At 43.2% G+C, this 15887-nt stretch overlaps 1 pseudogene; it reads right to left on the bottom strand.

The window, feature by feature from the left end:
- Positions 1 to 3539: 3539 nt before the first annotated feature.
- Positions 3540 to 4877, bottom strand: LOC784297 (annexin A5-like; annotated as a pseudogene).
- Positions 4878 to 15887: the final 11010 nt, after the last annotated feature.

A 15887-nucleotide genomic window follows, 5' to 3' on the forward strand; every position in this document is an offset into this window, starting at 1 on the left:
CATTTCTCCAAAGAAGACATACAGATGGCTAACAAACACATGAAAAGATGCTCAACATCACTTATTATCAGAGAAATGCAAATCAAAACCACAATGAGGTACCATTTCACGCCAGTCAGAATGACTGTTATCCAAAAGTTTACAAGCAGTAAATGCTGGAGAGGGTGTGGAGAAAAGGGAACCCTCTTACACTGTTGGTGGGAATGCAAACTAGTACAGCCACTATGGAGAACAGTGTAGAGATTCCTTAAAAAACTGGAAATAGAACTGCCATATGACCCAGCAATCCCTCTACTGGGCATACACACCAAGGAAACCAGAATTGAAAGAGACATGTGTACCCTAATGTTTATCGCAGCACTGTTTATAATAGTCAGGACATGGAAGCAACCTAGATGTCCATCAGCAGATGAATGGATAAGAAAGCTGTGGTACATATATACAATGGATTATTACTCAGCCATTAAAAAGAATATATTTGAATCAGTTCTAATGAGGTGGATGAAACTGGAGCGTATTATGCAGAGTGAAGTAAGCCAGAAAGAAAAACACCAATACAGTATACTAAAGCATATATATGGAATTTAGAAAGATGGTAATGATAACCCTGTATGCGAGACAGCAAAAGAGACACAGATGTAAAGAACAGTCTTTTGGACTCTGTGGGAGAAGGGAGAGGGTGGGATGATTTGGGAGAATGGCATTGAAACATGTAAAATATCATATATGAAACGAATCACCAGTCCAGGTTCGATGCATGATACAGGATGCTTGGGGCTGGTGCACTGGGATGACCCAGAGGGATGGTATGGGGAAGGAGGTGGGAGGCGGGTTCAGGATGCGGAACACGTGTACACACGTGGTGGATTCATGTTGATGTATGGCAAAACCAATACAATATTGTAAAGTAATTAGCCTCCAATTAAAATAAATAAATTTATATTAAAAAAATATCAAAGGAGGAAAAATGGCTATGGCTGTTGAGTGGACAACCTAGTATTTCTATCTCACTAAGCTAGGTTTTACTTTGATTTCTCTAGTTGTAAAAATGATGGTAGATCAGGACATAAAATAAGCTGCAATTTTAAAATTTTATTATATTATTATTATTGGTGAGGCCACATGACATGCAGGATTTTAGTTCCCCAACCAGGGATTGAACCTGCACACCTTTTAGTCGAAGCAAGGAGTCTTAAACACTGGACAACCAGAGAAGTCCCTGCAATTTATTTTTACACTTAACTTTTATTACCTATTATAGGGGAAGACAAAGTTTTCCTCAACCTTTTTAGGGTCCCTGGCTGGTCTGGAAATTAAACTGACAAAGACAGATTAACAGGAGAAAAACATAAACATTTATTTAATATAATTTTTACATGACACAGGAGTCTTCATAAGGAAATGATGACCCAAAGAAATGGTTCATCTGGCATATTTTTATGCTAAATTGATGAAGAGTAGACAGTCTTGGAGAAATATAATAGGTCAAAGAGTCTGAGGTAAGTGTAGTAAACTGGGGCAAACCATTCATTTGAATTCTTCTCTAGCCCTTTGTCTACAGAGAGAAGAATGCTCTTTTCCCAGGCAAGGGAGAGAGCCCCTCACAGGAGGGTCAGATGACCTGTTTCAGGGAAGAAGTTGGGGGAGGAGGTTCAAAGTGATCTTCCTGCTTTTGCTCTTTTCCCTAACTTCTCAGCTTACAATATTCATTATGGCAAGGTGCCATCCTGCACATCCTGAACCTCATCTAACACTCCACTAAGCAATAGTTATGACTTGCATTTCTGCATGAACACCACCCAAACCAACTGCCCAGGAGGTGAGTGATCTGACCACATGATAATTTTTTCTGAGGCCAGAATGGTGAGCCTATGGTGAAAGCCCATCACACCCTGCTTTATATCACTCGAGAGAGTTTCCATTATGCGTAGTCACAGCTTTCTAGCTCATTCAAGACACCAAAGGACACATTCCTCCCTCTTTTCTAATAAAAACTAAGTAGCTAAGCAAGCATAACTCTTGGATGCAGAACACCTCACAGAAATTTGACAGATATGACATGTTTTCTCTCCTATTGTATTATCATAATTTATCTTTTAGGACAAGGTCACACAGACCTCAGTCTCCTCAAGTGTGTTAATTCTACCTACTCAGCAAAACAAAACAAAAAGCTAACACCAAGCAAGGTCATAATAGTTTGAATAAAGAAGAGGATAAAATTCTAGAAAAGTTTTAGAGGTAGAGTTAATAATTTGCTGTGTGATTAAATAGGAGAAATAAATTGAGGCAAGAGTGGAGAATGCTGCCCAGTCTTCTGGACTACTGTATAGTCCAGAATTCCATGGAATTCTATACAGTCCATGGAATTCTCCATGCCAGAATACTGGAATGGGTAGCTTTTCCCTTCTCCATGGGATGTCCCCAAGCCAGGGATCAAACCCAGGTCTTCCACATTGCAGGCAGATTCTCTACCAGCTGAGCCACAAGGGAAGCCTGAATACATGGTGAGGCCATCACTAAAATGGAAAATCAAGGAGAAGCAGGTTTGGCTTTTATGTAAAAGAGACTATAGAGGTGAGATTTGAATTTCATACTTTACTGTTTTGCACATTTTCCTTCCATTCAATGGTATTTCCAGATTTTGGATAATTTTACTTAGCAAATTACATTAAATTTCAGGTAATTTTCTCTTTAAGGAAAAAAACCAGATACCTCTATCATCTCATCAGAGCTTTTGATCAGCCTGAGATGATCAGTGTTCTCATAATGAGTTCTTTTAAAATTCCAATCCAAAGAAAATAAACATGGAATTTTAATCACCCTATTCAGCCTCATTGAGGGGAAATGCAGTTTCCTGTTAGGTCTTTTGACATAATGAAAATAGCTTCAAGGTTCCCTTCTGCCCCTCCCTTACCACGTGCCTGATCATGCATGTGTGCCCGCTTGCTCATGTTCCAGGCAAGAATACTTGAACAGGTTGCCATTTCCTTCTCCAGTGGATCTTCCCAACCCATGTGTCGAACATGCATCTCTTGCATCTCCTGCATTGGCAGGTGGGTTCTTTACCAGCTAAGCCACCAGGGAACCCCCTGCCTGATCATGAGTGGTACCCTATAAATTACTGCTAAAAAATAAATATATCTTCTTTAATATATCATTTGGCTCTAATGTGCAATTCTGAGGTCTACTAGAAGATCTTTTAGTTCATAATCATCTACTGTTACCTGGAATATATAGATGTTAAGTATGTAAGGTTTATTTTGGTCCACTTACATAGCTAATGTTGTCCAATGAGTCGTGATGTTACCTATTACAACAACACTAACAACAGAGGAGAAGACCCTACACATGGACATCACCAGATGGTCAATACTGAAATCAGATTGATTATATTCTTTTTTTTTTTTTCAGGAAGACGGAAATGTTTATTATTCATTAATCTTCTGATTGCAACCACTATAATTTTTTTGGCTTAACTTGGTAGCAAACTTGATTAATAACACTTCCAGGAGTTCACAATTTCAAGGCTAAGGTTCTGATTAAGGTAATATGGTTATCAATTTAATATAAATGAAGCTTTTTAAAAAGGGTGAAAGCAGTCTGCCTCTTACAGGAAAATATAAATGATCCAGACTTTAGTCCTAGTAACCTAAGTACACTTTAGTGTTACAACAGTTAAAGAGAAAGATCTTAACTAAAGATGAGAAAGGAGCACCGCTACGTTCTTTTACAACATTTATGTTTTGGCCACAGCATGCTAGCTGAGTAAGGCAGTGTGCTCAGCACTGGCGTGCAGAGTGCGGTAAGCTGCGCTGCAGGAAGGCAGTGGTGCCCGCGGACACCGCGCGGGGCGGCTCCCCAGGCTCCCGTCAGTCATCTTCGCCTCCACAGAGCAGTAGGAGGGCTTTCTTATAGTCCCTAGATGTGTCCACCTTAATCATGGAATAAAGAGAGGTGCCAAAATTGTTTCTAAACTCCTTCCTAATGTTATACAGATCAATCTCACTTCTGGAAACCACAACTCTGATCATCTGTTCCAGCTCCCTTCATAGCATAGTAGAGGGTTTCTGCAAGGTAGGCAGGTATACTGCGAATGGATTTCACAACAGCAAGGAGAAGCTGTTCCAAATTGCCGGAAGTCTCCCGGTCAATGGTTTCTTCAATATGAAACCCGGATATAGTCATGTATTTGTCAAACACTCTTCTCAAGTGAGATAGACTTCGTGTTCCAAAGATGGTAATAAACTTTTATTCATCTGTTCCCCATTTCAGTTCTCCAGCCTGGAACAAAGCCTGAGCGTCTTGTTCAACCTGTGCTTCATCAATTCTAGCGTCAGGGTCTCTATTAGCCTGAAGGAGAACCACCAACATCCTCTGGTAGTACCCTGAAGTATCCCCCACCACATCATCTTCCAGGCTCGAGCCATACTCTTCTTCATAAACTTGTTTTATGGCTCTCAGTTCTTCAGGTGTCCTTGACGCAATAATTTCTGTCAGGACTTTTTCATCTGTCCCAGATCCCTTAAGAGCATGCTTCAGTTCATAGGCATCATAAAGCCGAGAGGGTTTCATCAGAGCCACGATTAATTTTTCAAATTTTCCAGTCAGTTCTGATTTCAGGTCATCCAGAAGGTCCCTGCCAAACAGAGTTTTAAAAGCCACAGCAATCTCCTGGCGCTGAGCATTACTGCGGGATGTCAACAGAGTCAGGATGCTCTCCTCATCCGTGCCCAGGCCTTTCATGGCCTTCCAGAGAGTTTCTGCATCGGCCTGCTCATCGAATCCAGGGAAGTCAGTCACGGTGCCTCTGAGAACCTGTGCCATGGCGCCTGCCCAGGTCAGGAGAAGGTGAGCGACACAGGACCAGACCGGAACTGTGGAGAGACCGGCCGGTTGTGCAGAGCCGGTGAGGGTGAGCGGAGGACGCCACGGCAGCTGCTTGCTCTGATTATATCCTTTGCAGCCAAAGATGGAGAAGCTCTATACAGTCAGCAAAACAAGACCATGAACTGGATATGACTCAGATCATGAGCTCCTTATTGCCAAGCGAGTGAAGTTGCTGAGTCGTGTCTGACTCTTTGTGACCCCATGGACTGTAGCCCACCAGGCTCCTCCATCCATGGGATTCTCCAGGCAAGAATACTGGAGTGGGTTGCCACTTCCTTCTCCAGGGGATCTTCCTGACCCAGGGATCGAACCCAGGTCTCCTGCATTGCAGGCAGACGCTTTAACCTCTGAGCCACCAGGGAAGTCCACAATTCAGACTAAAATTGAAGAAAGGAGGGAAAACTACTAGATCATTCAGGTATGACCTAAATCAAATCCCATATGATTATACAGTGGAAGTGACAAATAATTCAAGGGATTAGATCTGACAGAAAGAGTGCCTGAAGAACTATGGACGGAGGTTCATGACATTATACAGGAGGCAGGGGTCAAGAACATCCCCAAGAAAAAGAAATGCAAGAAAGCAAAATGGTTGTCTGAGGAGGCTTTACAAATAGCTGAGAAAAGAAGAGAAGCTAAAGGCAAAGGAGAAAAGGAAAGATATATCCATTTCAATGCAGAGTTCCAAAGAATAGCAAGGAGAGATACTAAAATCTTTCTCAGTGATCAATGCAAAGAAATAGAGGAAAACAATAGAGTGGGAAAGACTAGCGATCTCTTCAAGAAAATTAGAGATACCAAGGAAATATTTCATGCAAAGATGAGTCTAATAAAGGACAGAAATGGTATGGACCTAATAGAAGCAGAAGCTATAAAAAGAGATGGCAAGAATACACAGAAGCACCCAATAAAAAAGATCTTAATGACCCAGATACCCACAATGGTGTGATCACTCACCTAGAGCCAAACATCCTGGAATGTGAAGTCAAGTGGGCCTTAGGAAGCATCACTACAAACAAAGCTAGTGGAGGTGATGGAATTCCAGTTGAGCTATTTCAAATCCTAAAAGATGATGTTGTGAAAGTGCTATACTCAATATGCCAGCAAATTTGGAAAACTCAGCAGTGGCCACGGGACTGTTTCATTCCAGTAACAAAGAAAGGCAATGCCAAAGAATGCTCAAACTGCTGCACAATTGCATTCATCTCACACGCTAGTAAAGTAATGCTCAAAATTCTCCAAGCCGGGCTTCAGCAATACGTGAACTGTGAACTTCCAGATGTTCAGGCTGGTTTTAGAAAAGGCAGAGGAACCAGAGATCAAATTGCCAACATCCGCTGGATCATCAAAAAAGGAAGAGAGTTCCAGAAAAACATCTATTTCTGCTTTATTGACTATGCCAAAGCCTTTGACTGTGTGGATCACAATAAACTGTGGAAAATTCTTCAAGAGATGGGAATACCAGACTACCTGACCTGCCTCTTGAGAAACCTGTATGCAGGTCAGGAAGCAACAGTTAGAACTGGACATGGAACAACAGACTGGTTCCAAATAGGAAAAGGAGTACGTCAGGGTTGTATATTGTCACCTTTAACTTCTATGCAGAGTACATCATGCAAAATGCCAGGCTGGATGAAGCAGAAGCTGGAATCAAGATGGCCGGGAGAAATATCAATAACTTCAGGTATGCAGATGACACCACTTTTATGGCAGAAGCGGAGAAGAACTAAAGAGCTTCTTGATGAAAGTGAAAGAGGAGAGTTTAAAAGCTGGCCTAAAACTCAACATTCAGAAAACTAAGATTATGGCATCCAGTCCCATCACTTCATGGCAAATAGATGGGGAAACAATGGAAACAGTGACAGACACTATTTTCTTGGGCTCCAAAATCACTGCAGATGGTGATTGCAGCCATGAAATTAAAAGACGCTTACTCCTTGGAGGGAAAGTTATGACCAACCTAGATAGCATATTCAAAAGCAGAGATATTACTTTGTCAACAAAGGTCCATCTAGTCAAGGCTACGGTTTTTCCAGTGGTCATGTATGGATGTGAGAGTTGGACTGTGAAGAAAGCTGAGCACCGAAGAATTGCTGCTTTTGCACTGTGGTGTTGGAGAAGACTCTTGAGAGTCCCTTGGACTGCAAGGAGATCCAACCAGTCCATTCTGAAGGAGATCAGCCCTGGGATTTCTTTGGAAGGAATGATGGTAAAGCTGAAACTCCAGCACTTTGGCCACCTCATGCGAAGAGTTGACTCATTGGAAAAGACTGTGATGCTGGGAGGGATTGGGGGCAGGAGGAGAGGGGGATGACAGAGGATGAGATGGCTGGATGGCATCACTGACTCAATGGACATGAGTTTGAGTGAACTCTGGGAATTGGTGATGGACAGGGAGGCCTGGCGTGCTGTGATTCATGGAGTTGCAAAGAGTTGGACATGACTGAGTGACTGAACTGAACTGAACCTAGACAAAATATTAAAAAGCAGAGACATTACTTTGCCAACAACGGTCTGAGTAATTAAAGCTATGGTTTTTCCAGTACTCATGTATGGATGTGAGAGTTGGACCGTAAAGAAAGCTAAGCACCAAAGAATTGATGCTTTTGAACTGTGGTGTTGGAGAAGAGTCTTGAGAGTCCCTTGGACTGCAAGGAGATCCAACCAGTCCATTCTAAAGGAAATCTGTCCTGAATATTCACTGGAAGCAGTTCCATGGGGTTGCAAAGATTTGGACACGACTGATTGATTGAACTGAAATGACTGAACCACAGAGGACCATGTCACAACTCCATTTCAAATCTCTGTTGGCTTCCCCATAGAATAAGACCCACATTTTAAGTTCCTTGATAATATGACTCTTGGCTATCCTTTCAACTAATTTCATTTATATTCTTCTTCCAAACAGAACTTGTTATCAAAGCAAATTTGAGTCCATGGGCCAATCTACTGACACTGGGTTGTGGTGAAGGAAACTGCAGCACTTATTGTAGGGTGCTGTACAAGCAGTCCAGGACAGTTCAGTTCAGTTCAGTTCAGTTGCTCAGTTGTGTCCGACTCTTTGTGACCCCATGAATCACAGCACAGCAGGCCTCCCTGTCCATCACCAACTCCCGGAGTTCACTCAGACTCATGTCCATCGAGTCAGTGATGCCATCCAGCCATCTCCTCTGTCGTCCACTTCTCCTCCTGCCCCCAATCCCTCCCAGCATCAGGGTCTTTTCCAATGAGTCAACTCTTCACATCAGATGGCCAAAGTATTGGAGTTTCAGCTTTAGCATCAGTTCTTCCAAAGAACACCCAGGACTGATGTCCTTTAGGATGGACTGGTTGGATCTCCTTGCAGTCCAAGGGACTCTCAAGAGTCTTCTCCAACACCACAGTGCAAAAGCAGCAATTCTTCGGTGCTCAGCCTTCTTCACAGTGCAACTCTCACATCCATATATGACTACTGGAAAAACCATAGCCTTGACTAGACAGACATTTGTTGGCAAAGTAATATCTCTGCTTTTGAATATGCTATCTAGGTTGGTCGTAACTTTCCTTCCAAGGAGTAAGTGTCTTTTAATTTCATGGCTGCAATCACCATCTACAGTGATTTTGGAACCCCCCAAAATAAAGTCTGACACTGTTTCCACTGTTTCCCCATCTATTTCCCATGAAGTGATGGGACCAGATGCCATGATCTTAGTTTTCTGAATGGTGAACGTTAAGCCAACTTTTTCACTCTCCTCTTTCACTTTCATCAAGAGGCTGTTTAGTTCTTCACTTTCTGCCATAAGGGTGGTGTCATCTGCATATCTGAGGTTATTGATATTTCTCCCGGCAATCTTGATACCAGCTTCTGCTTCTTGCAGCCCAGCGTTTCTCATGATGTACTCTTCATATAGCTAGTGCTCAAAAAGTCACAATTCCCCATAGGTTTCAACAAAATATTTTCAAAAGCCAGGTGAGGGAGGGCCATCTCGTGTGTTCAGCTCATGCACAATTCTCTGATTGATTGATAGTGAGGTAGCAGGGTGGTGTCACAGGAGTTACTATTATGATCCTTAGGCTCTGGTAGGCCTGTGGGCCATGTTCTTATGAAAATCAAGTAGTTTCTTCCACTTGGTAGGGGTTTTCATGTCAGTAAAACAACACAGGAAATGTGCATCAGATACTATTATCTAGGTACTAAAGCAGAAAGGAACTAAAGCAGACAATATGGAGAAGGGGTCTGTCCTTGGAAGGCCCCATAGGGTACTGCTCAGTTACAAATTTACACCTCTGCCTAAACTGCCAGTTTCTCTCCTTGTCACCTACTCATATTTTCAGTCTACTCACTTTGAAAGTCCAGACTCAAATGTCACCTTTTCAGGTTTTATTTGGAATTCTCCAGTATCCTACATAGGCTTCCCTGATGACTCTGGTAAAAGAATATGCCTGCCAATACAGGAGATGCAGTTTTGATCTCCAGGTTGGGAAGATCCCCTGGAGAAAGAAATGGTAACCCACCCCAATATTTTTGCCTGGAAAATCCCATGGACAGAGGAACCTGGCGGGCTGCAGTCCATGGAGTCGTAAAGAGTTGGACATGGCTTAGCAACTGAAGAACAACAAGAATCCTACAGAGAGTTTGCCCAAAGATACATGAAAAAAAAGTCTGTTTTTTTAGAGTTTCATTCCAAATATCTTAGATTGAATTATTAAACCGAATTTCTTTCAGTAGATTGCAATTCATCTAGGCATTTAAAAAACAAAAAACTGCTAGTATTCTTGAAAAGAAAGTCTTTGATAATAATTCTTCTGACATCAAGCCCAGAAAATATTTTTGACACTATTTTTCTTTAATCCAAAGTATTTTTCATCTAACATAACCAGATACATTTTGTAAACACCTCATGAAACACTTGTTTTTAAATAATTTATGCAATTTCTGTTATGACAATTAACCACTTAAATGATTAAACTCCAACTAGGGTATAAATAACATGCTGAACTCGTGTTCTGCAAGCTGAGAATACATCGGTACCCAGTATAGATAAGTGCTTTTTGGACTGAATTTATACGCTTGGATCTTAACTGGGGAGTGGAGAGATGAACAATGAAAAATGAGTGTCATGTATCAAAGTGATTAAGGCTCTATAGAAATTTAAAATCTTAGATATATGATTGAGTGGCCACTTTAGAATGGAGGGCCTAGGTAGGCTTCTCTGTGTAGGCTATTCTCAAACTGAGATCTGAAGATTCTTTTAAGAGGCAATAAAGTGAAATTTAGAAGAAAGGGCATTCCAGCCAGGGGGCTCCGCAGCACAGCAAGGGAGACAGAAAGTAGTAGATGGGGTAGGTGAACAGGCACCCATAGATCATGAGGTTCTTAGTAAGCAAGCATAGTGAAAATGAAAGTGAAGTCGCTCAGTCGTGTCGGATTCTTTGCGACCCCATGGACTATAGCCTATCAGGTTCCTCCGTCCGTGGGATTTTCCAGGCAAGAGTGCTGGAGTGGATTGCTATTTCCTTCTCCAGGGTATCTTCCCGACCCCGGAGTCGAACCCGGGTCTCCCGCGTTGCAGGCAGGCGCTTTACCGTCTGAGCCACCAGGGAAGCCCTAAATTCACCTAAGCAAGCATAGGTGAATTTAAACCTCCAAGCAAAGGAGAAGCCATTAGTAGATGTTTGTTCCTTTTAGAAGCCTGTAGTGAACAGACTGGAGAGGGAGTGAGGCCCATTGGAAGATGATCCACAGATAATTTCAGCTCAGACTAAAATGGTATTTGTGAAAATGGAGAGTTGAATGCAGTTTTGTAAATGGAGTCAAAAGAACTTGCTGATCCACTGGATGAAGGGGAAGAAGGGGAGGGAGAGCTGTAAATTCACTTCAGAATATAGACTATTTATGTTCTTTGGGATGCTTTCCAATGTCTGGTGTCTTCCTCACTAAGGATTTAAATTCTTGACACATTTTCATTTTATATTTATATATGTGCATTAAAATATACTTGTGGGCTTTCACCTTCCACCAGGACCACACCTTGAGGGTTTCATTTTGGCTTCCCTGGTAGCTCAGCTGGTAAAGAATCTGCCTTCAGTGTGGGAGACCTGGGTTCAATCCCTGGGTTGGGAAGATCCCCTGGAGAAGGGAACAGCTACCCACTCTAGTATTCTGGCCTGGAGAATGTCATGGACTGTACAGCCCATTGGGTCGCAAAGAGTCAGACACGACTGAGCGACTTTCATTCACTTCACCTTTCAAACACAATCTTTAACAGATGAAATGTTCAAGAGTGAATTGGAAATGAGGAGAAGAGATAACACCTGTCTACAACTCAACGAAGTTTGGATTAAAGGTCTTGTTCTTCCATTGCCCCTCCAGAGCGGCAGCACCTACAATTGCTCTGGGGAACTACCCAATCATTACAGCGTGCTGTCTCAATTGCAACCACCAGACAAGATGCTCCTCGGTCCACATACATCCCGATAAGGAGGTCAAAGCCATGCTGCTGCTGCTGCTGCTGCTGCTGCTGCTGCTAAGTCGCTTCAGTCGTGTCCAACTCTGTGCGACCCCATAGACAGCAGCCCACTAGGCTCCTCTGTCCCTGGGATTCTCCAGGCAAGAATACTGGAGTGGGTTGCCATTTCCTTCTCCAATGCATGAAAGTGAAAAGTGAAAGTGAAGTCGCTCAGTTGTGTCCGACTCTTAGCGACCCCATGGACTGCAGCCCACCAGGCTTCTCCGTCCATGGGATTTTCCAGGCAAGAGTACTGCAGTGGGGACCATTGCCTTCTCCGGATGTCACACTGACTCCACAGAAATATCCCGTTTGTTCCTCTTGCAAACTGGCTTCGGAGATCTTTGGAGGAGGGAACCCCAGCGGAGTAACGTCAGAGCCAGAGGAGGCGGGGAATTGTATGACGTCAGTGCATCGCGCGGCCCAGGGGCGGAGTCTAGTTTTTCCTCGGTGCCTGGGCGGGTTTAGGTGTCTGTGGCATGATGTCATCTCAATGTCATCTCACTGCAAGACCTAGAGCTGGGCTTAGTTCCCGCCCCCACCTCTGGTTAGTCGCCCTGGCAGGTGTGACGGGGGAGGTTGGGCACTGTGTTTGTAATTCTTGCCCTGTGATTGGTTGCTCTGGCCTTCTTCCAACTCTTTGGTCCTCCTCAGTTCAGTTCAGTTCAGTCGCTCAGTCATGTCCGATTCTTTGCGACCCCAAGAATTGCAGCACTCCAGGCCTCCCTGTCCATCACCAGCTCCCAGAGTTCACTCAGACTCACGTCCATTGAGTCAGTGATGCCATCCAGCCATCTCATCCTCTGTCGTCCCCTTCTCCTCCTGCCCGCAATCCCTCCCAGCATCAGGGTCTTTTCCAATGAGTCAACTCTTCGCATGAGGTGGCCAAAGTACTGGAATTTCTGCTTTAGCATCATTCCTTCCAAAGAACACCCAGGGCTGATCTCCTTCAGAATGGACTGGTTGGATATCCTTGCAGTCCAAGGGACTCTCAAGAATCTTCTCCAACACCACAGTTCAAAAGCATCAATTCTGCGGCGCTCAGCTTTCTTCACAGTCCAACTTTCACATCCATACATGACCACTGGAAAAACCATAGCCTTGACTAGACGGACTTTTGTTGACAAAGTAATGTCTCTGCTTTTCAATATGCTATCTAGGTTGGTCCTAACCTTTCTTCCAAGGAGTAAGCATCTTTTAATTTCATGGCTGCAATCACCATCTGCAGTGATTTTGGAGCCCAGAAAAATAAAGTGTGACACTGTTTCCACTGTTTCCCCATCTATTTCCCATGAAGTGATGGGACCAGCTGCCATGATCTTCGTTTTCTGAATGTTGAGCTTTAAGCCAACTTTTTCACTCTCCTCTTTCACTTTCATCAAGAGGCTTTTTAGTTCCTCTTCACTTTCTGCCATAAGGGTGGTCATCTGCATATCTGAGGTGACTGATATTTCTCCCGGCAATTTTGATTCCAGCTTGTGCTTCTTCCAGCCTAGCGTTTCTCATGATGTACTCTGCATAGAAGTTAGATAAGCAGGGTGACAATATACAGCCTTGACGTACTCCTTTTCCTGTTTGGAACCAGTCTGTTGTTCCATGTCCAGTTCTAACTGTTGCTTCCTGACCTGCATACAAATTTCTCAAGAGGCAGGTCAGGTGGTCTGGTATTCCCATCTCTTGAAGAATTTTCCACAGTGTATTGTGATCCACACAGTCAAAGGCTTTGGCATAGTCAATAAAGCAGAAATAGATGTTTTTCTGACCAGCCTCCAATCCTTACCACTCTCGATGTAAGTAGTATTTTAAAGCTGAAGGACCCAAGGCTTGGAGAGGTGAACTTGCACAGGATATCACATCAGAGTTGGATTCTAGATAGTCTTCTAATAATTCTCCTCACTGTAAAAGGAACCTAATCATAGCTTACTCTTGGAATGTTTTGAGGGAATGCATGTAAAGTTCCTTACATGCTCATTACCTATGGTGGGAACTAACCATCCTCTCCAGGGCAGGGACCAATTTTGCTTTCTAGCTAAGGCTCCATTGCCTCGATACCAAGAGCCTAGTATCCTGAGCTAAAGGCCTGAAGCCAAGACTGCAAAAGGTGAGGTCAAAATGTAGGCGTATCAGCTGCGCTCTACCAATCACACACGTAGGCACAAATCCAAATATGCACTTTCTCATCTCACTTTTTTCTTTTTAATTGCCAACAACCTTCCTTCACTGACCCAGAGGTAGTCATACTGCTCCCCTGCACATCTGATTACTCACTGACTCTCCTCTCCTGTTCCTTCCCTGTTCTCTTTCTACTAGATGAGACTTTATCAGATGACCTCTTATTCTTTTGAATTGATTCATTTGTTCAGTTAATATTTTGTTGTTGTTCAGTGGCTAAATTGTGTCCAATTCTATGACTCCATGGACTGTAGCACACCAGGCTCCTTTGTCCACCACTGTCTCCTGGAATTTGGTCAAATTCATATCCATTGAATCAGTGATGCTATTTAACCATCTCATCCTCTGTCCTCCCCTTCTCCTCCTGCCTTCAATCTCTTTGAGCATCAGGGTCTTTTCCAATGAGTTGGCACTTCCCATCAGGTGGCCAAAGTATTGCCGATTCAGCTTCAGCGTAAGTTCTTCCAATGAATTTTCAGGGTTGATTCCTTTTGGATTGACTAGTTTGATATTGCAGCCCAAGGGACTTTCAAGAGTCTTCTGCTGCTGCTGCTGCTGCTGCTGCTGCTGCTAAGTCGTGTCAGTCGTGTCCAACTCTGTGCAACCCCATAGACGGCAGCCCAACAGGCTCCTCTGTCCCTGGGATTCTCCAGGCAAGAATACTGGAGTGGGTGTCCATTTCCTTCTCCAATGCATGAAAGTGAAAAGTGAAAGTGAAGTCGCTCAGTTGTGTCGGACTCTTAGCGACCCCATGGACTATAGCCTACCAGGCTCCTCCATCCATGGGATTCTCCAGGCAAGAGTACTGGAGTGGGGGACCATTGCCTTCTCCAAAGAGTCTTCTACAGCACCACAATTTGAAAGCATCAGTTCTTCGTTGCTCAGCCTTCTTTATGGTCCATTTCTCACATCTGTACATAACTACTGGAAAAACCGTAGATTTAATCATTAATAAATGCTGCAAATGCTGCCAGTTTTAACCCTCCCCAGTTGATAGTGGGATTATACTTCCTGGTCCTAATCGATGAGGTATGAATAGAGGTGTCCCCTGTCACTCTCAGACTCAGCCTTTAATTGCTGCTTTGAGGTCCTCCAGAACTCTTTTTCCCTCTTGCTTAGCAGCAGGCAACATTTGAAATCATGGTAACTGCATTGACCTGCACCCCTGAATGGCTAAGATAAGCAGAGACCAACGCTGATCTATGTAGCATGGGAAGGAAATAAACTTCTTTTGTTTTAAGGCACTGAGACTTTGGGGGTATTTGTCACCACAGCATAACTTAGCGTGTTCTGATTGATACAAGTGTCTGCAGGAGTGAACAAAAACAAATTTGTTCTCTGTACTAGTGGAGCTTATACCAGATGTATCTCTATAAAATACAAATTTGACTATGTCCCCTTCCCTGCTTTAAAACTTTATTTAAAAATATCTTCCCATTGCTTGAAAGATTAAGTTCAAACTCTTAGTCTGAATGGCCCTTTACCAGTTGACCCAAATTGCACTTCTATTACCCTTTCCATCTATTTATGGTCCAGCCAAACTACGCTGCTGGCTATTACTGCATTAATCCACATGCTTTGAAACCCCTGCCTGAACTTTCACCCAGGCCAAACATGCCGTATCTTCAAACTGGGCTGCCTTCCACCCATGTTTGTATATCCTGGTTTACTCCCCTGTGCTCACGAGTTTCATGCCACCCCCTACTAACGCTTTTAGAACACTCGTGTGTATGTGTTAAGTTGCTTCTGTCATGTCCGACTCTCTGTGACTCTATGGACTGTAGCCCCCCAGGCTCCTCTGTCCATTGGATTCTCCACGCAAGAATACTGGAGTAAGTTGAAGAATACTGGAGTGGGTTGCCGTGCTCTCCTCCAGGGGATCTTCCTGACCGAGAGATCAAATCCACATCTCTTGTATCTCCTGCATTGGCAGGTGGATTCTTTACCACTAGCTCATACCAATCTTAATTACATGTTTCAGTGATTGTCTTCCTCCAGAGCTGTAAACTCTTTAAGAAGTCCATCTTATTCAACATTGGTTCTGGCATATATAAGGATTTAAACATTTGTTAAATGAATGAATGGCTTGTTGGATCCTTCAGTCCTCACTAGAAATGCTGTCAGTTCTGCGTATTAGTTTCCTATTGCTATGGTAACAAATTACCACACAATTAATGGCTGAAAACAATATAAACTTATTATTTTATAGTTCCTTAAGCAGGTCTGTATTTCTTTCCAGGTTCTAGGGAAGAATCTGTTTCCTTGCTTTTTCTAGCCACTAGAGGCTGCCCACACTCCTTGCATTGTGGTCCCCTTATTTCATCTTCAAAGCCAGCAAAT

The sequence above is a fragment of the Bos taurus genome, chromosome 1, assembly GCF_002263795.3.
Source record: "Bos taurus isolate L1 Dominette 01449 registration number 42190680 breed Hereford chromosome 1, ARS-UCD2.0, whole genome shotgun sequence".
Lineage (NCBI taxonomy): Eukaryota > Metazoa > Chordata > Mammalia > Artiodactyla > Bovidae > Bos > Bos taurus.